Consider the following 26,481-nt stretch of genomic DNA (forward strand, 5'->3'; position numbering starts at 1 on the left):
TTGATGACGGCGATTGCCATGGAGGTCACAGTAGCCTGAGCCCCGCATTCTCTCACCCTCCTGCATCTCGGCTTGCTCATCTGTAGAACGGGAGTGATGGCTGCTCATCAGGGCTGCTATGAGGATTTTTAAAAGGAAGCTCAAGATCCACAAAAGGAGTATGGAGGGGGCAGATTTCAAGGTGGGAGGGGTGTTTTACAGCTATGGTGACCGTGAGAGTCTATCTTGAGGAGCTGAGTTTCCAACGAAAGCTTGGCAATGGCCGATAATCCAAGTGGGATGCTGGGAAGGAGGGCGGCTGGCCAGAACACCTGGTAATGAACACACAGCTCACAAAGGTCAACATAAAAAGGGCAGCCACGCTCCACTGCACCAGCCTGCTGGTGTTCTTACGATCTGCATCTCTATTTGAAATTGTCGTGTTTGTACGCCACCTTGTTTATCGTCCGTTTCCTCTACCTAGGTCTTAAGTGCCAGGAGGGCCGCTTCTGGGTGCCGCTGCTTAAAGTGTTCTGGTCCAGAATGGACATTCGGTTACTACCGGTTGGACACGTGAATGAAGCTGTAAATGATGCTATTGTGTGAATCCAGCAAGGGCAGCCTTGTGATGAGGTCATTGATCTACTAGCTCGTGACCTTCCACAAATTGAGTTGCTGACTTTTGGGGACACCTGACCCCGTTGATACTAATGCATGTTGAGCGAGTGATGTTCCAGAGGAGGAGCCGCCCCCACCTGCTTCCTTTGAGGTACTTGACGCCAGGATGCTCCCTGCTATTATATCAGCACTATTATCTCATCTGTCATAGCCAGCAGGGCAAGACTAGTGACCCCGTTTTCCAGCCCAGGAAACAGAGGTTTGGGAGGGCAGAGTGCATCTCAAGTTCACACAGTTGGGAACAAGCAGCACCAGTCCCCAAGCCCAGGGCTCTGTCGCCAAGCCCAGAGCTCCTTCTGGAAGCCCCACTCACCTCCGAGGTCATAGACACGGATCGGTTATGCTCTCAGAGGAGCAGCTTCATTTTCAAGCTTTCTCTTCTGCCAAGTGTGATTTGTGTGTTTCACAAGGGGGTGCAAGTCCTTTTCCTCTCTGAGCCTCACTTTTCCCACCTGTGCTGCATGCACGAATGTCTACACTTTACCTGCTTTGTCCAAGGATAACCTCACAGTCGTAAACCCTGACTCAGTGCTGTGCAAATGCCAGATGCTCACCTGTGGTTTGACTCGCCCCCTTTCCTGCCTGGGCTGCTATCCTCTCAGTCCCAAGGAAGAGAGGTTGCCAGGAAGCTGCTCTACAGATGAGGGTGTGGAGAGCAGACAGGTAGATAGGGCTGGAGAGAGGGACACAGGTGTTGGGCGGCAGGGAGGGGAGCCCCAGGGCAAGGGCTGAGAGTAAAAGAGTGATCATGGAAACTCAGAGCCCAGCAGGACCAATCTTCAGCAGGAAGGAGAAGGGCACATGCTTGCCTTGTCATATAAATGATAAACAATAATAATAACATTGGTTTGCATGTAATGAGAAAGTCTACAGGGACCGAATCACCTTGGTAATGGATCGCAGATGTCGGCGAGTCATTTGTTTCTTGAGGGAAGAGCTGAGGGCTGTATTCTCTCTCTCTAACACACACACGCACAGACACACACACCCAGGGTGTCTCTCCAGTGGGGAGAAGGGGATCGTGGTGGAGTGTGAAGCAGCTGGGGCTGGGGGCTCAGAAGAGGGTGCGGTGATGGCTGTTGTTGCTCGTCAGATATGTCTGTTCTCATCTCACAGGCACAGGCAGGTTTGCATTTCCTGGCTCCCATGTAGTTGCTGGGGAAGTGACGTGGGTCTCCTCTGGGAGGCAGCCCTGGATGGCTGGTGGCAGACCCTTCAGAATTGCCTTTCCTCTGCGGCAGTGCTTACGGAAGTGTATGTCCACAGGAAACTGCGTCGGCCGGGGTCCCGGGGTGAAGAGGAGGCAGCGTCGAGCTCCCATTGCAGTGGGCACGCAGCAGGAGAGAGAACCCACCCTTTGTCAGCGTGAGCCATCGAGTCTGAGGGTCCCTGTTGCTGCGTCATTACCCGCCCCACCCTGACCGACACACGAGGCTGCTTTGGGACCAGAGTCTAGGAGCCTCAGCCCCAGTGCCCAGGGTCGTGCAGCTGTCCGGAATCCTAGCCCCTCACACACGGTCCCCGGGCCAGATGGACACTGGTGCCGAACCTCGAAGACAAGCGATGGGTCAGCTTGAGTCATCTGATGGTCTGGTCTCCTCATCACGCTGTTCTGCTGGTTGTGCCATCGATCCAGAACTTACAAGACCCTGTCCAGTTCAGGATATCTGATGGGATGTCCAGTGTCATGGAGAGAAAAGGTGACCTGTTGACTGAAGTTTGCTTTGTCAATTACTTTAAGGTCATGAGGTGTCGGAGCATTGTGGTTTGGGGTGAGAGCCTGCGTAACGCATAAGTGGTGGTTATCACAAACCGTGTGTTCCTCCCGTCCCCTTATTACGAGGTGGGACATTTTGGCTCCCTGTGTTCAAGGTCGTGCCCAGTACAATGTGTTGTTCTAAACTCTCCCTGAAGTTTCTCTTTACGTTTCTCCCAGACAAGCGGGCTCAGAGAACCTGATCACTACCTGCATGTCATATTTTGGGAGGACTAAGGAGTGAAGGGAACTTTGAGAGAGAAAACCTCACACCTGCGTTTAAATCTTACAGGAAAGATAATGATGGACACTCTTCTGCCAGGTGGGTGAGAATTCAACCAGCTCTCTGCTTCCCATGTAATTATCTGGAAGCTCAGCTGGGGTCTCACCCCCAGAGTTTCTCACTGTACGGGAAGAGCTGGTGCCTGGGAATTCTTCCCTGTAACCTCTCCACCTCTGGTCTTGTAAATAATCCACTCTTCGCCTCTCTTGCCGGGAGGTGTTGTTCTTCAGACCTTTAATCATGTCTGAGCGCGTTTCTGAATCCTTTCCAGTCGCCACACCGGCCGGCATCCACACAGATTGTGCTTTTACTGCTTCCTCTTCCATATATCATACACTCACGTAGTCAGCCTAATAGCCCTCACAGCCTGGAAGCATAAATCACATTTAAAAATGGAGCAAAGTGGTTTAGCCTCTTCAGCTGGAATAATAATAACAGGAGGTAACACTGAGGGATCGTGCCAGGGATCATGCCCGGGACCGTGCCAGGGGCCGTGCCAGGGATCGTGCCCGGGGCCGTGCCAGGGGCCGTACCAGGGACCGCTCCAAACACTCCAGACAAGTTAGCTTATTTCTTCCTCACTGCGACCCAGAGAGGTGGTATGGGCATTTTTCTACCGAGGAAACTGAGGCACAGGTCATTTCAGTAACTTGCCCAAGGTCATGCATTGGAGACAGTATCCGAGCTCTATGTACTAAACCCTGGAGTCTTCCCTCTTCAGCGCTGCAGAAATTCTGTGCTTCTCCAAAGGAACTTTGGGGGTCTTCAGATCCAGCCCTTCTGGACGAAAAGGCGCCAGGAGCAAAGTGGCCTTCTCTGACTCCTGTGGGAAGCTAGTGGCGGACCCACTCCCATCAGTTCTGCTCCAGGCTTCCTACCTCACTCCGGTGGGGAAGCCTTTGATTTGTGCAAGGCTGCCTGGCTCTCTTTTCTTTCCTGCTCCACCCACAAGCCAGGCTTCCTTGTTCTTTCTAGAGACCCAGGCCCTGGGGAAGAGAGGAGCCCACACGATCTGCCCTGCTGCTGGCACATCTGGAAGTGAATCTCAGGTGGGACACAGCCGCAGGAGAGAGGCACTCTGAAGCAAGATTGTTAAGAAATGCTAACAGAGGGCGGGGATTCCCTCTGGGCCCTCAGGGCCTGGTGGAGCTGGTTAAAATTCTTTGAAGGAAAAAAGGACCACACACAGCTTGGTTCCATCCGGCTTCTTGTCCAAGCTAAGCCCAGACTCTGGTGAACTCCTCTCCAAGCCCCTCTGCTTGACAAGAGACAAAACAGATCCTTAGAAATCTCAACTTGCCAAGGAGTCCTGGAGGAGAAAAGGTAAAATCAATTTTCAGCCAGGACTAGGAGAGTCTTAGGGGTCTTTGGGTCAACAGGTGAGAACCAGATTTAAGAAGAAAGCTCCCTGAGCTCTGAATTTACTTCCTCAATGACATATCGTGGAGCATTAAAACTAATCAGCTATGCAATGATTTTATTACATAAGCCAATAAAATGGAAAAATTAAATTTTCACTGTTCGCTGTTAGGCTGAGGTTCTTGAACCTTACATTTTATAGCCTCATAGTTCTCGAAGAAGATTCTTTAAACATACATTCTCCCATTCTGAACAGAGCTGCTCTTAAATATTTCATGTGCGTGCGTCTGGGAGATAGAACTCTTGCTCCTAGCTCCTCAGTGGCCCACATCCCCCTTTGCCACGTGACTTTAAAGCAGAATGGCATTGCAGACATCCCTGCAGCGCTGACTTTGGTATGGCCATGTGACTTGCTTGGACCAGCGAAACGTGAGAGGAAGTGATAGCGCGGTCAGGGGTTTCTAAGTGTCCTCGGCAAACGTCTTGCCCCCCATCATGAGTGGGGCATGCCCCACTCTGTGTGATCTTGGAACGAGAAAGCTGTGAAACAGACCTGAATCCAACCCACAGCTGTAGCCTTCACGAAGCCTGGAGCCCAGCCCCGCTGAGTTGTCACTGGCCCACAGACCCACGAGCACAAAGTCAATGCTTGTTTCTGTAAGCCGTTTCAATTTGGGGTTGTTATGGGCTTCCCTGGTGGCTCAAATGGTAAAGAATCCACCTGCAATGCAAGAGACGTGGTTTTGATCCCTGGGTTGGGAAGACCTCCTAGAGAATGGAATGGTACCCCATTCCTGTATTCTTGCCTGGAGAATTCCATGGACAGAGGAGCCTGGTGGGCTGCAATACATGGGGCCTCAAAGAGTCGGACACAACTGGGCACCACAATGCAGCTTTATTGTTACAAAAACCTATCACAACACAAATACTTACAGAGATAGATAATCTCGGAATCTCTAATTCAGAAGACACGTTTTCTTAATTAACAACACGACCATCACTTATCAAGGACTTATTAAATGCCAGGCACCTGTACTAGATAATTTATATGCAGCATCATTTTCAATTGAGAAAACAGAAGCTCAGAGAGGTCAGGTAACTTAACCAAGATTACTTAGCTAATTAGTGGTAGAACTGGGGTGTCATCTTTAGATCTTGCTGACTACAAAAGACTCACTCATCCACGCTGCCCTCACGTCCTCAAGTTGGTCAACCTCAGCCTTCCGTGGTCTAGACCTCTGTGACATTGACTCATCCTCCAAGATCTTTGCCAAGGTTTCTCTCAGTGTGACTTCAAGTCCTTTAATTAAAAGAAATTTATCTCCCCGGCAAGGTGCATTCCATCTTTGAATGTTTAGGGTTACTGGAAAGTCTTCCTTATCTTGAGCCAAAACCTGTCTGTCCCTGGTCCTGATGGCTTCCTCCTTTGGGACTGTGTGAAAAGAAAGCTGAGGCTCTCCCGTCTGCACCCTGACCTTCTAAACGTCATTAGACAGGCTTTGCACTCATTGCATGTCTTCTCTTCTCTGAACTAACACCCCTACCTCTTTAGCTGTCCTGAAGAAAACATACTTTTCAGTGAAATATTGCATACCGAAAAGTGCATGAAACATAAATGTACAGTTTAATAAATAACTCTGAAGTGGGCCTCATAAAACTCTTTCCAGACCAGGAGCTGGAGTTTTGCCGTCTCCTGGAGACCCTGCGTGCCCCTCTGTTTATTTTTGCTCCTCACCTGGCTGGAACCACCATCCTGACGTTTATGGTAATGATTTCCAGGCTTTCCTTTATTGTCTCATTAGCTGTGTATGCATCCCTAAACAACATAGCTTAGTTTTGCCTGTCTGTGGACTTCGTGTAAATGAACATGGAAGTATTCTTTTGTGCGTTGTTCTGTTAATTCACATTTTGTTTATAGGATTCGTTTGTTGTTGCTTGCAGCTGGACTTCATTTCTTTTCCTTGTGGGTATAGTATTCTGCTCTATGAATACACTGCGATTTGCTTATCAGTTCTATTGTAGGTGGTCATTTAGAATGTGTGTAGGCTTCAGTTGCGGTACACAGCACTGCTGTAAAGGCTCTGACGCATGTGCTTTGGTCATATACCTGAGCTTCTTTTGAATCATGGGATACAGGTATCTTCAACCTAAATAATTCCCAGCTGGTTTCCAAAGTGTTGGAACGTAATTCATATACCTACTAATAGTTTTTGTGGATGTCTGCTGCTCTTCTGTTCTTTACATGGCTTGGCTTCAAGCAGCCTTTATCCTGGTGGTTTGGTCTCCGTGTGTACATTCACAGCGCATTCCTGTTCAGAAGGGGTATGCGCTTATAACTATACACACGTGCTTACCCAACAGAACGTGATTATGTGCAGAGACAAGCACTCACTCACTGCTCACTGTAGCAGGCGGGGTTCCAGGTCTGCCTCTGCAGCCTCTGGCCGGTAGTAGGCTCATCCGCACTCTCGAGCCGGCACCTAGGCATGGGTTCACGTCTCTGTCTCTCGAGCGGGGCTGAGCTGCAGGCCGGCGGGAATACGATGCAGGGCGGATACGATGCAGGGCCCGTGTGCGCCTCAGCTAGCGCTCTTCCTTTAGACTCTGCTGTTTCCATGGACCCAGGAAAAGTATGGCTCTCCCTGGAGTCTCAGCAGGAAAGAATCTGCTTGCACTGCAGGAGACGTGGGTTCAGTCACTGGGTTGCAAAGATCCCCTGGAGAAGAAAATGGCAACCCACTCCAGTATTCTTGCCTGGGAAATCCCACGGACAGACAAGCCTGGCAGGTTCAGTCCGTGGGGTCACAAGAATTGGACACGGCTGAGTGAATAAACCACCACAGGAGGAGAGCTCTGACAGCGACACGAGGTCCGGCAGCCCCAGCCGGACCCAGGTCTATCAGCCAAGTCCCAGTCAACTAATTAATGAACTAACTAAACGCTGTTGCTTTATGGCACTGAGGTTTTGTGGTTATTTGATATGGAGCAATGGTTAACAATCATCCCCTTAATAATAGCTGCCATTGAGCACTTATTATGTGCCAGGCACTGTGCCAAGAACTTTAGATACATCACCTTGTGGAGTCCCCACACCACCCCTCTGTAGAAAATACCATATTCTCTCCATTTTGCAGTGGGAATCTGAGGCTCATGGAGGTTAAGGGACTGGCCCAAAGTCACAGAATTAGGAAGAGGAGGCACCAAAATTTATATTGAGTTCTCTCTGGTTCAAGAGTTTGTTACCAGCTAGGAAAGCGGCAGGTGGAGGTCTTACTAAGGCATCAGAAGACCTAGGGCTCACACATACTCAAATGACGAGACTGAAATAGACAGAGAAGCAGCCGGAGAGTAGTCCCTTTTGATGAGCTCTCTTCTCATTGGCTGGCTCAGGCTGACCCTTGGACCGTCTCCCTGATGCTAGAGTCTAGCCACAAGGCCACTGCGCTGTCCATGTAGTGGTGAGAGGGAAACAGACTGGAAACAGGTCTGGGCTGGGTGGGAGTCCTGGGCTGACCAGTGGTGTCTCCTCGAGCGTGTGGCTCAGTCACTCAAAGCTCCATCCCCTCATCTATAAATAAGGAGATCGTTTTTTCCCCCTGGAAACTTTGACCCAATTTACTGTCAGGGACATTGCTACCAGGGATGGGCAGAATTTGTAAATGGCCAAGCCCTCTGCCACATTTGTGGTTGTCATTTTTTATTGTTATGCTTACAGCATGGGTCTCCATTGTGACCGAGCAAAGACGCTGATGTTGCTGAGCAGCGACAGGGTTCTTCTACGTAAGAGGGAGAACTGGGAATGTTAAAAACAGTGAGAAGGGCAAAGAGCACTCAGGTCTCAGGACAGCCTTTGGATTGACTGATGGTTGTCCTCTGCCTTCTCACCCAAGCTGAAAAGACTTGAGTTTGGGAGGGAACCATCCTCATTTCATCACCCAGAGAAAAAATCATGAAGAGCAGAGACCACAGGGGTGGCTGGTGAACTGCTGAGGCTCAAGGGAGGACCGCCCTTGGCTGGTCGGATTCCTCCCCAGGTGGCCCGCGCATCCCGCAGCCCGGGGAGTGGTGTCGTCTGGTGGGCTGGCCGTCTTCAAGGTCCTGCATGCTGCAAGACAGCTGGAGGGGGGCTCTGTCTTGACCTTCAACTTTTATGTGCTTTAGTTTCTGCCAAAGCCTCTTTCGTTTCTCCCCAGAACAGCATCTGACAGCTCTCCTCACTCCTCTGTGTGCGATGGTTTCTTTGTTTGCTTGAATAAAGAAGCTTGTTACCGGGAAAAACGCCTTGGCAAGTGTCAGTGGAGATATCTGTTTCCTTGAACAAACTCCCATAAAACCTTTCAAACTGCAGCTTTGGAGTCCCAGAGCCCTCTGGATCCAAAGGCCTCTCTGTATTCCCTTACCTTCTTCAGCCCTTGTTGGGTGATTTTCCAAGACCCTCCTTTGCAGCAGGAAGGCTGAGCCCGACTCCTAGAGCCTCCGGGGCACCCGGCAAACTCACCTCCATCACTGTGCTTTGCTTCTGATTGACCCCAGGCCAAGGCTTCCATGCTGGGCAGGAGAAGGGCGGGGATTTGTCCCAGGAGGGGTCGTTAAGGGACATTTGCCTGTCATTACCCCCCTCGGAAGATGTCTCAAGCCTCCCCGGGTGTTCATTAAGTTTTGAGAACCTGGCAGTTGCCTGAGCTCAACAGAGGGTGATGCACAGCAGGCGTCTCTGACTGTGGGCTGCAGGCCTCGACCCTCAGCAAAGACATTGAGAGACAGCCTCATCTTTTGCTCTGCTTTCCTCGCCCGCTGTTCCTCCCCTGGTCTCAGGCTTCATCCATCACACGCCCCTCTGCCTTCACACACGGGGGTTCCTGCCCCAGGTTGCTCTCCTTCCTCACGTGAACCCAGTTCGAACATCACCTTCTCAGGCATCCTTTTCTGACCACCTGGGAGGCCAGCCCCCTGCCTCATGCCTGCTAAATTGCTTCAGTTGTGTCCGACTCTTTGCGACCCTATGGACTGTAGGCCACCAGGCTCCTCTGTCCATGGGTTTCTCCAGGCAAGAATACTGGGGTGCATTGCCAAGCCCTCCTCCAGGGGATCTTCCTGACCCAGGAATTGAACCCACGTCTCTTAGCCTCCTGCATTGGCAGGCAGAGTTCTTTACCACTAGCTCCACCTGGGAAGCCCAAAGCTCCCTCTCTGCGCCTGCTTTTACTTTAGGACTTCTCACATGCTCTTTTAATGATCTGCCTGGATGTTCCCTCATTGCTCAGTTGGTAAAGAATCTGCCTGCAGTGCAGGAGACCTGGTTCAGTCCCTGGGTCAGAAAGATCCCCTGGAGAAGGGAATGGGAAACCATTGCAGTATTCTTGCCTGGAGAATCCTATGGACAGAGGAGCCTGGTGGGCTACAGTCCACGGGGTCAGACACGACTGAGCGACTAAACCACTACTGGATGTCCACTTCCCACCAGGCAAGAGCTCCTTGGTGGCCAGGAGCTGGCCTCACACACAGTGCCTGGCCCTTCACAGACACTGAATCAGTTTGACTTTCAAAGGCTTCGGGTATGAGCCCTATCCTGGTTGGGGCTTCTTCCGTGATGGCTCAGACAGTGAAATATCTGCCTGCAGTGCAGGAGACTGGATTAGATCCCTGGGTTGGAAAGACCCCCTAGAGGAGGGCGCGGTAACCCGCTCCGGTGCTCTTGCCTGGAGAATCCCATGCACAGGGGAGCCTGGTGGGCTACAGTCCATGGGGTCAGACACGACTGAGCGGCTGACACTTTCACTTTGCCCTTCCCGTCCAGGCTGCCTTTGGCGCTGTGGGGACAGCGGGTACTGCACAGACGGGAAGGGCAGTGGGGCCAGCATGGGCACACCATCACACTGGCTTCTGGAGCTTTGCAGCTCCAGAAAAACAGAAACAAATGTTCCTCAGTAGTCCCCAAATGCCTGGAATGACCCACCTTCTGTGGGGCCCCTGCGTCTAGAGCCCTAGAAGAGAGAATCAGATGGTCCTGTTTATTTCCACTTGGAATAAAGCATCATTCCTGGCTGCCCTTCCCTCCCTCCCGAGTCTCTGCAGAGGACCTAGGCTTCTGTTGCAGGCTTGGGCACTGATCTTGACTGCACCTGAGATGACTGGGGTTAGCAGGGCCTCCATGCTCAGGGTCACAGCCACTCTTCAGAAAGACTGTCTCAGGGCCTCTTTCCTCAAGGGGACAGCAGGCACAGTGACTCCTGGGCCCTTCTCCAGGGCCATACACCATTCACCGTGAGCACCAGAAAAGATCTCACAAGGGGTCTCGCTTTGTGATGGGTAGACACGTGGCCTCACTAGAGGAGCTGAGAAAAATACACTTCAAGTCCACACGGCACCTCAGACCCTCAGGTAGTCAACAGAAGGTGACTTTCTGTCCCGGGTCAGTGTTCCTGAAGATGAGATCTTAGCATCCAGAGTGCCTTGGTCCCCTAGCAACAAAAGCAGCTAAGAATACACTAAGCACTTCACTGGTATCAGGCAAGTATTATTCCATCCCTCCCTGCTTCCAGTCTGGTGCAGTCAGGCCCTAGGACTGTCCCGCTTGACAGATATCAAAACGGGACTCAGGTTGGTGGCATGAGCCGACTGAGTTCACGGAGGGATCAGGTCTTGAGGCCAGTTAGACTCTGGACCTCTGTTCTCTGTGGCCCAACTGGCAGGCCCCAGCAGCCCTGGTCTCCAGGCCTCACCCCTCGCCAGGGTCGGCTCAGCCTCCGTCACCTCCTGAGAGCTGCACCTTGCCCCCATGCAGGGAGGGGAACATCCGATCCCGTCCGCCTGCTGCTGTCCAGAGGTGAGCCCCAATCCCAGCAGCAGGGACTACTGCTCTTCAGTGCTTCGCTGCCTGGGAGGCCTGGGGCTGCCCTGGCCATCCCCACACTCCCTCCAAGCCTCAGTGTGCCCCCATGCCAGGCTCGCGACCCGTGGATGTTCGCTCATCTCAGCTGTCTTCCTGGAGGTAACTTCACTCTCTCTCTAGATCTGAATCCCGCTCACCACTGGCTTCACCGGTTATTGCCTGTACAGAGGGAACCTGGCCACCATCAGCCCCGGACACTGGTGGGGGCATGTCTACCCTCCATGGCAGTGCTTGTCCTCACTCTGGAGAACCCCCCTGACCCCTGAACACTGAATGCATGAACTTCCGGGCTCTGCCCTTTGGCCACGTACTGCTGTGAGCAGTGGTAACACTAATAATCCAAGTCGTTTGTCATTGAGTCAGGCATACGTGCCAAGCAAAGGCGGGGTCTTTATGGTTGATCTCTTCTAATCCTCACTGAGTTTCATGGTGCCCTTGTACAGATGAGGAAACTGAGGCTCAGTGGGAATGGATGACTCTCCTAAGGTGGCAGGGCTGACACTGTAGGTTCTCTTGGAGCCCAGCCTCTCTCTCCAACCCCTGGACACATTGAGTGGACCATCTCCTTAATGATGTCTCAGATCAAGGCATGGAAGCAACCTAGATGTCCGTCGGCAGAGAGATGGACAAGGAAGTTGTGGTGCATATACACAATGCAATATTCAGTTCGGTCCAGTTGCTGTCATGTCTGACTCTTTGAAACCCCATGGACTGCAACACACCAGGCCTCCCTGCCCATCACCATCTCCTGGAGCTTGATCAAACTCATGTCCATAGAGCTGGTGATGCCTTCCAACCATCTCACCCTCTGTCGTCCCCTTCTCCTCCTGCCCTCAATCTTTCCCAGCATCAGAGTCTTTTCCATTGAGTCAGTTCTTCACATCAGGTGACCAAAGTATTGCAGTTTCAGCTTCAACATCAGTCCTTCCAATGAACACCCAGGACTGATCTTCTTTAGAATGGACTGGTTGGATCTCCTTGCAGTCCAAGGGACTCTCAAGAGTCTTCTCCAATACCACAGTTCAAAAGCATCAATTCTTCAGCGCTCAGCTTTCTTCACAGTCCAACTCTCACGTCCATACATGACCACTGGAAAAACCACAGCCTGATGTGAGAGTTGGACTGTGAAGAAAGCTGATCACCGAAGAATTGATGCTTTTGAACTGTGGTGCTGGAGAAGACTCTTGAGAGTGCCTTGGACTGCAAGGAGATCCAACCAGTCCATTCTAAAGGAGATCAATCCTGGGTGTTCATTGGAAGGACTGATGCTCAAGCTGAAACTGTAATACTTTGGCCACCTCATGCGATGAGTTGACTCACTGGAAAAGACTCTGATGGTGGGAAAGGTTGGGGGCGGGAGGAGAAGGGGACGATGGAGAGTGAGATGGCTGGATGGCATCACCGACTCTGTGGACATGAGTTTGAGTGAACTCCGGGAGTTGGTGAGGGACAGGAAGGCCTGGCGTGCTGTGATTCATGGGGTTGCGGAGAGTCGGACACGACTGAGCAACTGAACTGAACTGAACTGACTAGATGGACCTTTGTCGGCAAAGTAATGTCTCTGCTTTTTAATGTGCTATCTAGGTTGGTCATAGCTTTTCTTCCACGGAGCAAGAGTCTTTTGATTTCATGGCTGCAATCAGCATCTGCAGTGATTTTGGAGCCCAAGAAAATAAAGTATGCCAATTACTTGGCTATAAAAAGGAACACATCTGAGTCAGTTCTAATGAGGTGGATGAAACTGGAGCCTTTTATACAGAGTGAAGTAAGTCAGAAAGAGAAATACCAATGCTGTATATTAACACATATATACGGTATTAAGAGAGATGGCAATGACGATCCTACATACAGGGCAGCAGAAGAGACACAGACGCAAAGAACAGACTCCGTGGAAGAAGGCGAGGAGGGATGGTCTGAGAGAATAGCACCGAAGCACGTGCATTGCCATGTGTGAAATAGATGACCAGGCAAGTTCGGTGCGTGAAGCAGGGCACCCAAAGCCGGTGCTCTGGGACAGCCCAGGGGGATGGAGCAGGGAGGGATATGGGAGGGGCGTTCAGGATGCGGGGGACACATTTGCACCCATGGCTGATTCACTCCAATGTATGGCAAAAATCATCACAATATTGTAAAGTAATTATCCTCCAATTAAAATAAATCAATTAAAAAATAAAAGATATCTCGGCTGTCTCTGAGGCCAGGTGGCCTCTGGCTTCAGTGCTCCAGGAAGGGACTAGACTGCTCTCCAGCCTAGATGTCTCAGTACTTGCCCTGCTTTGAGAAAAGCTCAGAATAAAGCCACCAGGGGTTCCAGCAACGGAGTGAGCGTTTTATCTGTAAATTGCTGCACTCTTGTGGGACCCTAGGCTCCTTCCTACTATAGACCAGCTGATGGCCGCATGCAGCGCAGCAAAAATGGCGGTGACAGCTCAGGGCAGTGTGTCATGAGTGTCTCCTGGGCGCCTGTGCCTGGCTCTGTGCTGCTGTTCACAGGCTCCAGAGGGAGTGGTCCCTGAATGACGTGGACGTCACACCGGCTTCAAGGATCCAAGGGACAAGCAGTCTCTCTGTTCTTCTTAGAAGCCTCAACATCCAGTCTGGCAGCAGGTCAACCCCCCCCATCCAGCGCGCTTCTCCTGTCCTTTACCAAGTGACATAAGGAGATTTTTGCTTTGTTGCAAAAACGGGGGAGAGGAAAAAGAAAAAAAAAACCACACACTCTCAACAACCAACAAGAAATAATTAGTGCACATTGTGTCATTAAACACTAGACTTTAATTAAATCGCATGGAGATAAATACCTCTAACGACTGGAAATCTGGAGACCGTAGACAGCCAAGCACTCAGCATAATGGAGTAATAGACTCCGCAAATAGCGTCAAGTCAGGGATTCCGACTTGATTAAGAATCTGACTAAATTGGGTTGTCACCTCAGAGGCTGCACCTACTACCTGAAAATTGCTCATTATCTTCCCCATTTGATCTTCTTGGAGCTAACAAGTCTTTGCGGAAATCGGTCCAATGATCAAAGGACCCATTTATTTGGAATTCTTTCCCGCGTCGGGGTACTCATCATTGCTGTCTCCTTCCCCTCTTTTTTATTTGCAATGAATCATCACCTGGCAGCAGCCAGTGGGGAGGCCAGGCTGGAGGTGACCTCTGCGATTTCTGAGATGAGCGGCCGTTTTGTCACCCTACTGCGGGGACTGAGGCGCCTGGCTCCGGGAGGCAGCGTGGCTGTCAATCTCCTCTGTCCCTGCTGGCAGCCAGCCCCCAAGTCCAGTCCCGACCTCTCCCTGGTATCTGCTCTCTCCTTCTGCCTCCTGCTGCGGTCCTAGGTCAGCACGAGGTCATCCTCACCCAAAGATGAGGCTCTCCAGCCCCTTTCTCACTCCCAACCTGCCCAGGCCAAAATGACACTTGTGAAGCCTGGGTGCTCACTCGCTCAGTCGTGTCCGACTCTCTGCAGCCCTGTGGACTGCAACCTGCTAGGCTCCTCTGTCCAAGAAATGTTCCAGGCAAAAATAGTGGAGTGGGTTGCCATTTCCTTCTCCAGGGGATCTTCCTAACCCAGGGATCGAACCTGGGTCTCCTGCATTGCAGGCAGATTCTTCACCATCTGAATCACTAGGGAAGCCCGTATATAACCAAATAAGTAAGTTTATAGTCTCTTAGAAAGTCATAAGAGCTATGGTAAAAAGGGGAAAAAAATCACGGCAGGGCAAGGATGATGGGAGTTCAACACAGCGATTGTTTAAAGGGGGACCACTCATTTGACCCCTCACAACAGTCTTGTGAAGGAATTCGATTATTCTACCCAATTCACACTTGAGACAAGTGAGACCTAAAGAGGACACGAAACTTACAAGGTGTCGGACTGCCGAGTGAGAGGGAGGCCTGGGATTCAACTAACTCACGGACACGAAGAATAGAAAGCTTCCTATTATAAAGGAAGCTTTTGGTACTTTCTGGTGATGGTGATTTTACATATAGATAGTTAATTATTTCAGTCGCTCAGTCGTGTCCGACTCTCTGTGACCCCATGAACCACAGCACGCCAGGCCTCCCTGTCCATCACCAACTCCCAGAGTTCACTCAAACTCATGTCCATCGAGTCGGTGATGCCATCCAGCCATCTCATCCTCTGTCATCCCCTTCTTCTCCCGCCCCCAATCCTTCCCTGCATCAGAGTGTTTTCCAGTGAGTCAGCTCTTTGCATCAGGTGGCCAAAGTACTGGGGCTTCAGCTTCAGCATCAGTCCTTGCAATGAACACCCAGGACTGATTTCCTTTAGGATGGGCTTGCTGGATCTGCTTGAGTGTAGGGGACGGCCATGAAGTGTTTCTGGGGTTGAAATCAACTGCAACTAGCGAGCATGCAGCCAGAACACCTCCTCCAGCCCCTGAGAAATCTGAGACCTTGGAGCCCCTTGTGGTTCACAGATGAAACCCCAACCCCGTGGGTGGATCCCTCTCCTTGTCTGGATGCCCCGCTTCTTCTTTTAAATTGACTTATTTACTGGCTACACTGGGCCTCTGCCGCCGTGCGCGGGCGTTCTCTAGTTGTGGCGAGCAGGGGCTACTCCTCGTCGTGATGCCAGAGTCTCAGTGCGGCGGCTCCTGGCGTGGAGGCGCACAGGCTCACGCCCCGCCGTCGCAGGGCGCGGCTCACTGCTCCGCCCTGCAGTCCTGAGTGCGCAGGCTTCGGTGGCTCTGGTCACCCGCCTTACAGCACAGGCTCAGCAGCTGAGGCACACGGGCTGAGCTGCTACGCGGCAAGTGGAATCTTCCCTTACCGGGGATTGACCCTGTGGCCCCTGCGTTGGCCGGGAGGTTCTTATCCACTGTACCACCAGGGACGTCCTGGATACCCCATTTCCAGGGTCTGGCCTCTGGGAGGGAAGGTGAGAAAGGTGGATGCTGGGACTCAGGGATACGGGAAAGCTGGGGCAGGACAGTGAAGGGGAGCGGCCAGAGCTGAGGGGAGGCGGTAACTCACTTGGCCCCTGTGAATATTCAGCTTTCTGGCTCCTTAATGTGGAGAGCAGCATCTTTGAATGCACTTTTTTTTGTAGTTTGTTTACGGAAACTTGGACACGCGAGACAGAATGATGGGACTGGAGGGCGAGGCGGGCTCTAGGACCCTGGGGACAGACAAACCTTTCTGTGCAGGAGGGGAGTGCTGTGACACTGCCGTCCTAACGCTCGCCCTCACACGTGTGCCTGCTAGTCGCTTTAGTCTGTCCAACTCTTGGCAACCCCATGGACTGTAGCCCGTCAGGGTCCTCTGTCCATGGGCTTCTCCAGGCAAGAACACCGGAGTGGGCTGCTATGCCCTCCTCCAGGGGGTCTTCTGGACCCAGGGATCGAACCCTTGTCTCGTGCACTGGCAGGCATTCCTTTACCACTAGTGCCGCCTGGGAAGCCCCAGTTACCACCATGTGTCAAGTGCTTACTGTGTGCTGAGTGTTGTGCTGAGTGCTTTAGCTACTAACTCACTCGTTTGTTCACCCATCCAGCCTCTGGGCTCTGCAGCTGAACAGCTCAAGTTTAAATTCTGGCTCTATTCCCAGGGCCTGACTCTGTGACCCTGGGCATGCTGCTAAACCTTCCTGATGCTTCAGTGTCTTCTGTGAAACACGGTGATGGGGAGAAGAAAATAAGTGAATACATGCGACAGTGCCAGGAACAGTGCCTGGCATGTTCTTCAGTTCAGTTCAGTCCAGTCACTCAGTCGTGTCCGACTCTGTGCGACCCCATGGACTGCAGCACGCCAGGTCTCCCTGTCCATCACCAACTCCCGGAGTCCATCTAAACTCATGTGCATCGAGTCGGTGATGCCATCCAACCATCTCATCCTCTGTCTTCCCCGTCTCCTCCTGCCCTCAATCTTTCCCAGCATCAGGGTCTTTTCAAATGAGTCAGCCCTTTGCATGAGGTGGCCAAAGTATTGGAGTTTCAGCTTCAACATCAGTCCTTCCAGTGAACTCCCAGGACTGATCTTTAGGAAGGACTGGTTGGATCTCCTTGCAGTCCAAGGGACTCTCAAGAGTCTTCTCCAACACCACAGTTCAAAAGCATCAATTCTTCAGCGATCAGCTTTCTTCACAGTCTAAATCTCACATCCATACATGACTACTGGAAAAACCATAGACTTGACTAGATGGACCTTTGTTGGCAAAGTAATGTCTCTGCTTTTTAATATGCTGTCTAGGTTGGTCATAACTTTCCTTCCAAGGAGTAAGCGTCTTTTAATTTCATGGCTGCAATCACCATCTGCAGTGATTTTGGAGCCCCCCAAAATAAAGTCTGACACTGTTTCCACTGTTTCCCCATTTATTTGCCATGAAGTGATGGGACCAGATGCCATGATCTTTGTTTTCTGAATGTTGAGCTTTAAGCCAACCTTTTCACTCTCCTCTTTCACTTTCATTAAGAGGCTCTTTAGTTCTTCTTCACTTTCTGCCATAAGGGTGGTATCATCTGGGTATCTGAGGTTATTGATATTTCTCCCAGAAATCTTGATTCCAGCTTGTGCTTCTTCTAGCCCAGCGTTCCTCATGATGTACTCTGCATATAAGTTATATAAGCAAGGTGACAATATACAGCCTTGACATACTCCTTTTCCTATTTGGAACCAGTCTGTTGTTCCATGTCCAGTTCTAACTGTTGCTTCCTGACCTGCATACAGGTTTCTCAAGAGGCAGGTCAGGTGACCTGGTATTCCCACATCTTTCAGAACTTTCTGAAGTTTATTGTGATCCACACAGTCAAAGGCTTGGCATAGTCAATAAAGCATGTTCTTAGAGCTCAATAAATATTATTACTATTGTCATCATCATCAGGCATCCGTCTTGAGAAATATTTGCTGAGTGTCCCAGCTGGCACTAGTGGTAAAGAACCCGCCTGCCAATTCAGGAGACATAGAGATGCAGGTTCAATCCTCGGGTCGGGAAGATCTGCTGGAGGAGGTCATGACAACCCACTGCAGTAGTCTTGCCTGGAGAAGCCCATGGACAGAGGAGCCTGGTGGGGTACAGTCCATATGGCTGCAGAGAGTTTACTGAAGTGACTTAGCATGCATGCATTATGGGGCAGGTACTGTGGAACACAACAACGAAACTCAAAAAGGGCTCTGCCTTCAAGGAACCTCCCCTGGCTCACAGACAAGAAGCTGATTTGAACAAATCAACGAGCAAACCAGATCAGATTGTGGTGAAGGGGGGGAAGATGCTGAAAGGCTGATGGGTTAGAGGGGAACGCCATGACTTAGGTGGTCATGTCGGGGAAGGTTTACTTGAGGAGGCGACCTTTAAGCTGAAATATAAAACATGAAAAGGAGTGCAGGAAAGAACCCCAGGCAGTGGAAACGGCAAGTGCAAAGGCCGTGAAGTGGGAGGCAGTTTGACGTGTTTGAGGAAGAGAAAGAAGATCCCTGTGTCTTGAGAGTGGCGTGGAAAGTGATCGTGTTAGTCCCTCAGTCGCGTCTGACTCTCTGTGACCCCGTGGACTGTAGCCCACCAGGCCCCTCTGTCCACGGGATTCTCCAGGCAAGAGTACTGGAGTGGGTTGCCATTCCCTTCTCCAGGGATCTTCCTGACCCAGGGAGCAAACCTGGGTCTCCTGCATTGCAGGCGGCTTCTTTACCAACTGAACTCTCAGGGAAGTCCTTCATAGTAACAGAGTTGTGCAAAGGACCACCCTTACCGTAAGAACGCGGGGCTTGTCGATATCGGGTAGCTCACTGGTGGTCACCCAAGCAGGAGGCAGGGTGCTAGGGTAGAGTTCAGGCCCCAAAGCCCCACCCCCACCCCAGATCTATCACTGGGTCCAGGTGATGCTGAGCTCAGGCTACGAAGCTTGATGCAGCCCCAGGCTACCCGTGTTTGCCACAGTTACTAATTGGCCAGGTTCTTTCATGCCGGAACCTTCCGAGATACGGTCACATTCATTCACAACCAAAGTAGCTGTGGGTCTGGGAATCGTAAACTTCTTAATGCAATTCCAAGGCATTCCAGGGACTGCTGGGTAACAGCTCCGGGAGGATATGTGCCACCTTTGTGGAGTGTGGAGTGTGACCAAATGCGATCTGGGCGGCACTCCCTGGAGAGGGAGCATCTGTGGCTGCACACGGCCGAGCCGGCTCGTAGGAGATGCCATCTGACCGGGGCTGTGTTTCTAGGAGGGCAGAGTCAGGGTCTGTTTCACCAGCGAGCCTCCAGGACCGTGGGTCTAGCAAAGGGCCTGGAGCATAGTCGGGGATACCGACAAACAGGTGCTCTGTGATGACAGTAGCTTGCGCTCACTAGGTCTTTACTAGAACTGGACACTCTGCTAAGCATTTCACATGGATGCAGCCTCAGATTGAACGTCCGAGTCCCATTCCCCACAGAGCCCACTTTCGTTGGGTTAATTGGACACGGGCATTTTTAAAAGCTCTTGTGTCTGGCCAAGGCAGGGAGCGTTGCTTTTAATCCTCACCTCTTCTCACCCTTCCAGTGACTTCAGCAGGTGGTTGGTATTCAGTTCAGTTCAGTTCAGTTCAGTCGCTCAGTCGTGTCCGACTCTCCGCGACCCCATGAATCACAGTACGCCAGGCCTCCCTGTCCATCACCAACTCCCAGAGTTCACTCAAACTCATGTCCACAGAGTTGGTGATGCCATCCAGCCATCTCATTCTCTGTTGTCCCCTTCTCCTCCCACCCCCAACCTTTCCCAGCATCAGACTCTTTTCCAGTGAGTCAACTCGTCGCATGAGGTGGCCAAAGTATTGGAGTTTCAGCTTTAGCATCAGTCCTTCCAATGAACACCCAGGATTGATCTCCCTTAGAATGGACTGGTAGGATCTCCTTGCAGTACAAGGGACTCTCAAGAGTCTTCTCCAACACCACAGTTCAAAAGCATCAATTCTTCGGCGATCAGCTTTCTTCACAGTCCAACTCTCACATCCATACATGACCACGGGAAAAACCATAGCCTTGACTAGATGGACCTTTGTTGGCAAAGTAATGTCTCTGCTTTTTAATATACTATCAAGGTTGGTCATAACTTTCCTTCCAAGGAGTAAGCGTCTTTTAATTTCATGGCTGCAATCAGCATCTGCAGTGATTTTGGAGCCCAAAAAAATAAAGTCTGACACTGTTTCCACTGTTTTTCCATCTATTTCCCACGAAGTGATGGGACCAGATGCCATGATCTTTGTTTTCTGAATGTTGAGCTTCAAGCCAACCTTTTCGCTTTCCTCTTTCACTTTCATCAAGAGGCTTTTGAGTTCCTCTTCACTTTCTGCCATAAGAGTGGTGTCATCTGCATATCTGAGGTTATTGATATTTCTCCCGGCAATCTTGATTCCAGCTTGTGCTTCTTCCAGCCCAGAGTTCCTCATGATGTACTCTGCATATAAGTTAAATAAACAAGGTGACAATATGCAGCCCTGACGCGCTCCCTTTCCTATTTGGAACCAGTCTGTTGTTCCACGTCCAGTTCTGACTGGTTGGTATTAGCATGCCCACTTTCAGATGAGGAAGCAGGTGTTCAGAAAAGTTAAACAGCCCGTCTGAGGCCGCACAGCACGGAAGACGCACAGTCAGCATCTGACCTGAGGTGGCCTGACCCCGGTACCTGGGCTGGACCCCAAAGCGCAGAATGAGCAGAGGGGACGGGGCGCCCTGGGAAGAGAAGCAGGAGGAGGCACCTGCAGAGGCTCTAAGGCAGTTGCCGTCATCACAAACTCCTCCTGAAAGAAGAGACTCCACTCGCGGAGAGATCCCATCCTGGGCCGTTTCTAGAGCAAGAGGGACACCTTTCTGTCCCCGTAGCCCAGCCCTTGGATGAGAAATGTTGGACTCGGGGCAAGTGTTCAACTCAAGGACAAACAGCTCACAGAGTGGGTAGCAGCCCATCGGGGGGCCTGATATAAAACAAAAGACAACTTTCTTTTGTGACATAAGCCCAGTTTACACAAGTTAAATAAGCATTTATGAAATTAATGGCTTGATGTTGCATTTCACAAGCCAGTGAGTAGATCAGTGTGCTGTGCACACTCTCCTCTTTAATCCCGAAAGTCCGCTGTCCTCACTGAATCCTCTAATCAGCTTGTGCTCGACCGCTGACTGTGGCGATCAGCGCCCTGGGGCAAAGCATTCATTCATTCATTAGTTCAGTCCGCATCTCTTCTGTGCCAGGATGGTTTTTAGAGGCCGCAGCCTTTCTTGTGGGTGACCACGCATCAAACCGTGAGGAGACAGGGGACCGGGGTTCGTGCTGATTTTCGCTTGCCTTAATATAAAACAGGATTGCCTGCATTTCGGAATTCTCTAGTTTATCTTGCACGGCCAAAGCCCCAGTTATCTCTGCTTCACTAAGTCTTGAGATTGGTTTGGAACTTGAACATATATTCTTCGAAACCATTAAAAGTGGTTTAATTGGCTGTTCAGGGATGTCCTCCACTCTACTGTCTGCATGGATCATCCCCCTCCGTCTCTCCCAAGAACTGGGAGGCTGGAAGCCCTCGCCTGGATGATCCACTCCCCTGGATTTATTAATCTTGCTCCTGGCCCTAGAAACATCAGGCTTCAAATTACAGATCCAGCCTCTGTTCACAGCTGCTCATCTAAATCCTACCAGAAACCAGAAATCCACTGGTGCCCACTAAGCCTCACGCAATGGGGCAAAGCCAGTTTGTGTCTTCCAGAGTCTTTAACAAGTCACGCCTCGCCTTGATGAGCATGGAGAGGGGGTAGTCCAAAGGGGGACCTCAGGAAGGAGGACTGATTGCCACCTGGGACTGAGGAGCACAGCAGACAGGCCGCGACCTCGGGAGCCAGATTGGATCTGCTGGTCAGCCACCAAGCATCTGTACAGATCCAGGGCTGGTCCACATGCAGGCTTTCCCGTCTCTTAGCTGGATGACCTTGAACAAGCCACACAGTCCCCTTGAGTCAGTCTGATTCTTGGTATCTCTGAAAATTAAGCAAAGTTTTATATATATATATATATATGCATGCATGTGGCAAACTGCAAGAGATTGGAAGGTGTTGGTGCAATGGCTGGTTTTTTTTTTAAGTAATTAATTTATTTTTTATCGGAGGCAAATTATTTTACAATATTATATTGGTTGGTTTTGCCATATATTGACATGAATTCGCCCCGGGTTTCCACATGCAACAAATGCTGGAGAGGGTGTGGAGAGAAAGGAACCCTCTTACACTGTTGGTGGGAATGCAAACTAGTACAGCCACTATGGAGAACAGTGTGGAGATTCCTCAAAAAACTGGAAATAGAACTGCCATATGATCCAGCAATCGCACTCCTGGGCATACACACCGAGGAAACCAGAATTGAAAGAGACACATGTACTCCAATGTTCATTGCAGCACTGTTTATAATAGCCAGGACATGGAAGCAACCTAGATGTCCATCTGCAGACGAATGGATAAGAAAGCTTTGGTACATATACACAATGGAGTATTATTCAGCCATTAAAAAGAATACATTTGAATCAGTTCTAATGAGGTGGATGAAACTGGAGCCTATTATACAGAGTGAAGTAAGCCAGAAAGAAAAACACCAATACAGTATACTAACGCATATATATGGAATTTAGAAAGATGCAAATCATAACCCTGTATACGAGACAGCAAAAGAGACACCGATGTATAGAACAGTCTTTGGGACTCTGTGGGAGAGGGTGAGGGTGGGATGATTTGGGAGAATGGCACTGAAACACGTATGTTGTCATACGTGAAACCAATCACTAGTTCAGGGTCGATGCATGGCTGGTTTATTTTTATTATTTTTAAAAAGTTATTTACTTTTATTTGGAGGACAATCACTTTACAATATAGTGTTGATTTCTGCTGTGTATCAACACGAATCAGCCATGGATATACACAGGTCCCTCCCTCTTGAACCCCCTCCCACCTCCCACCCCTCTGGGTTGTCCCAGCACACCGGATTTGAGCTCCCTGTGCCACACAGCGCATCCCCGCTGGCTGGCTGTCCTGCAGATGGTGCTGTGTGTGTTTCCACGCTGTTCTCTCCATTCATCCCACCCTCTCCTTCCCCTCCTGCGTCCACAAGGCTGTTCTCCATGGCTACGTCCCCACTGTAGTTTTATTCTTATTATTTTTTTAGGTCAAGATTAAATTGTCCAAATAGCATAACCTAATTGCATCCTAAACCATTTTCAAGTCCATATTTAAGCTACTCAGAAAAGCAGGTTATTATTTTTAAAAGTCACTTAACATTGAACAGATAGGACCTCTTAAAAGACGATGTCACTATCATGGCCAGTACAACAGTTTTCCCATCCTTCCTAGAACCGTTCTGCTTATGCTGATCTTGCCACTTTAGCACTTGCTTGCACGCAGACCAGATAACACCCACACTTCTCATAGGATACATGTGGGAGAATGATATCACGCTCATTTCAAAGTCAAAAAATTGCAATAATAATAGAAGAGGTCCAGGACAAAAAGCTGTAGGTGAGAGAGAGGCCTGATACGCAGTGCTAGGGTGATGCACGTAATGGGAAAGAGCCCGACAGTCTGAAGATCTGCTGGGGATTCAGAGCGGCAGTGGCTGGCTTAGAATACAGTGCCCCGTCACTGGGGACTGGACGCCTGGTTTCTATTTGCTGTTTCTTCTCAGAGTGTGTGGTCTCATCCAACCCAAAAAAGCTACACGATGCCCACGTGTGTATGTTTGTGTGCAGACTCAGTATAAACACACGTGCATAATAAATGTGTGTGTCTTTTCCAAAGACGGAGAGATGAGAGTCAACTGGAGGTCTAGAGATGCAGACAGCGTATTTCTACATGCTTCCTTGAAGTCACTTCTAGACTCTGCATGCGTGCTTAGTTGCTCAGTCATGACCTTTGCAACACTTTGGACTGTAGCCCGCCAGGTCCCTCTGTCCATGGGATTTTCAGGCAAGAATACTGGAGTGGGCTGCCATTTTCCTCCTCCAGGGGCTCTTCCTGACCCAGGGATTGAAATTGCATCTCCTGTGTCTCCTGCATTTGCAGGCAGATTCTTCACCTGCTGAGCCATCGGGGATGCCTGGCAAAGCCTTTGTTATATAACAGAAACTTACTGCATAGTTGATGAATGAATACATTTAGGAATCCATGATTCGTGTTTGTGTATGTGAGAGAGAGGATGTGAATGTGTTTCTATGTAGTTATAACAGTAACTCAAGGGACAATACCACATTTAATATAAGTTCCCAGCAAATAAAATTGCTAGAAAAAATATTGAATAAAATACTAGAACACATAGATATGAATTTTTAATCTCCCCCCTTTTTTTTCTTTCTCTTCCTTTCCAATTAGGGTTGCCAGGTAAACAACAGGATATACATTTAAAACTGGATTTCAGACTTGAAAAATAAATAATTGTCTATTCCATTCCATTCCGTCGCTCAGTCGTGTCCGACTCTTTGCAACCCCGTGGACTGTAGCCTACCAGGCTTCTCCGTCCATGGGATTCTCCAGGCAAGAATACTGGAGTGGGTTACCGTTTCCTTCTCCAGGGGATCTTCCTGACCCAGGGATCGAACCCGGGTCTCCCGCATTGGAGGCAGACGCTTTAACCTCTGAGCCACCAGAGGTCTCAAATGTTGTATGGTGAAATATTACATGGGATTTTTGGATGCTAAAAAATTATTCATCCTGTAATTTTCATTTGTTAAATCTGATGACCCTACCTGACCATTCCAGACAACAAGTCTAAATTCTAACTCTTTTTTTTTTTTTTTTTTAATGTCATTTCAGTATTCAGAGGCTTTCAGTGAGTTTTCATCGCCTATGAGATCAGGAAAAACAAACCGCTGGCATCTGACCCTGGCCCTTGCGCCCCGCCCGGGGTGGATGCCTGACCACTGCTGGGTAAGCCCTCCCCTGCTCAGACCTGGCTTGGCCGCTTAAATGCCTGCAGGCAGCCGGGGGCAGAGACGGAGTATGTTTTGGTTTGTAATTCACGTTAGTTGATTCTCCCAGATAAAGTCACAAATCACCGGTCCCGGTCCCGGGGTCCTGCTGTTTCATGCATACAGTAGTATCCTGCTCAGATTCAAGCCGCATGCCCACACAGATGGAAGCCCACAGAACCCTTTTCTCTACCTTTCAAGACACTAAAACTGCAATTAGCTTTTCTCTAGTCATGGAGGGGCTTATAAAGAGCCTTATCGGAGATAAAGCCTCTGCAGTGGGTCATCGGCTATAACTCCTGACCTGGTGCGGGGCTGGAGCGTGTCACCCTGGCTCCAGGGATGGTGTGCAGGCTCTTTGGAGAGCCTTCTCTCCCTACCAGACACCCCCAGGCTGCCTTAGGGGGTTTGGAAAACACAGGGCTGAGAGTACTTGAAGGAAAGGTAGGACTTGAAGAAGGCAGAGAAAGGGAGACCTTTAGGAAAGAGGGAGAGGCAAGGGTGGCAGTTTGGTGGGACGGATGCAAGGTCCCCCTGAGGGACCAACACCCTGGGTGTCAGCTCATCTGGAAAAATGGAATCCCAACCTGCTTCTCAGGGTGGTGGAGGGACATGGCGACGGGCTGTGGGAAGTGTCCCTGGCAGTCTACCCTCAATACATGGCCACGACCTTTCCTTAATGCACAGCCTACAGGGGGCACCTCAGCTGCCTCCCTCTGAGGATGGCTTTCATCAGGATGGCATGAAGCTGAAGCCACGCTGAGCAGGTGCTCAGCCGCTCTCTGAAGCTCAGCTGATGCCAAGATACGAGACCCCGCTTCCAATGCCCTTGCCTGTGACGCGTCCTGGAGACTCCTGAAGGCCTGACACCTCTGCTGGGCAGTCCACTCTGCCCCAGCCAGTCTCAGCAATGCCACAAAACCTAGGCTCAGCTTCCGTCCTCCGAAAACGGCCTGTCACTCACCAGATTCTTTCCAGCTGCTGAATTTTCAGAAGAGCACAAAGGCTGGCAGCGTGGCTGTGGCCTCATTTTACAGAAGAGGGGATCAAAGCTCACAAATCTGATGTCACCAGAGCCGCCGGTCACCATGGTCACCAGGCTGAGCCGTTTGATTCCAGAGCTGGGATCTTCACCCCGGGTCTGTGAAGAGGCTGGAGGTGGATTGTGGCTCCTAAAGCACAGGTTTCAAACTGCCATTTTTTGTCTCCCTTTCAGCCTGGGAATAGACTGCAGTCCCTAGCACCCACACACCCCTGGGCCCCCAGAGGCACCCAGATTTGCTTCGAAAGCAGCCCACGGCTGCTCTCAAAAGGAAGTCTCCCCACTCCCTCCCTCACAGCTACAGTTTTGTTTCTTTATTTTCCTGGGTGGGTTTTTCCTTTATTTCTCTCTGTAGCTCTGGTCATCTTTCCCTGAAAATACAGTTAGCCGATATTAAAAAGAAACACACAATTGCTAAACACATTTTATATCGTCTTTGAAGTCTAATGGCCTCCGGCTTCCAGATTGATAAGTATGCAGTTGGAGTGCAGACCCAGATGAGCTGGGAAGAGGGACCTGCTGTAGCACCGCTCCCTGCAGCCCAGGGCAGGGGGAGGGCCTGC

General features: G+C 50.4%; 1 long non-coding RNA gene across 1 annotated transcript in view; it reads left to right on the plus strand.

Moving 5' to 3' along the window:
* LOC148778440 (uncharacterized) overlaps positions 1-26,481 on the plus strand; it is a 191,809-nt gene that overhangs the window by 156,998 nt on the left and 8,330 nt on the right. The window contains exon 2 of the long non-coding RNA XR_016038626.1: positions 24,722-24,835. This is a non-coding gene — a long non-coding RNA (uncharacterized LOC148778440). The remainder of the gene's footprint in view (positions 1-24,721; positions 24,836-26,481) is intronic.

Source organism: Moschus berezovskii, chromosome 2 (genome assembly GCF_049115385.1).
Source record: "Moschus berezovskii isolate FMDL1 chromosome 2, NW_MosBer_1.0, whole genome shotgun sequence".
Taxonomy (NCBI): domain Eukaryota; kingdom Metazoa; phylum Chordata; class Mammalia; order Artiodactyla; family Moschidae; genus Moschus; species Moschus berezovskii.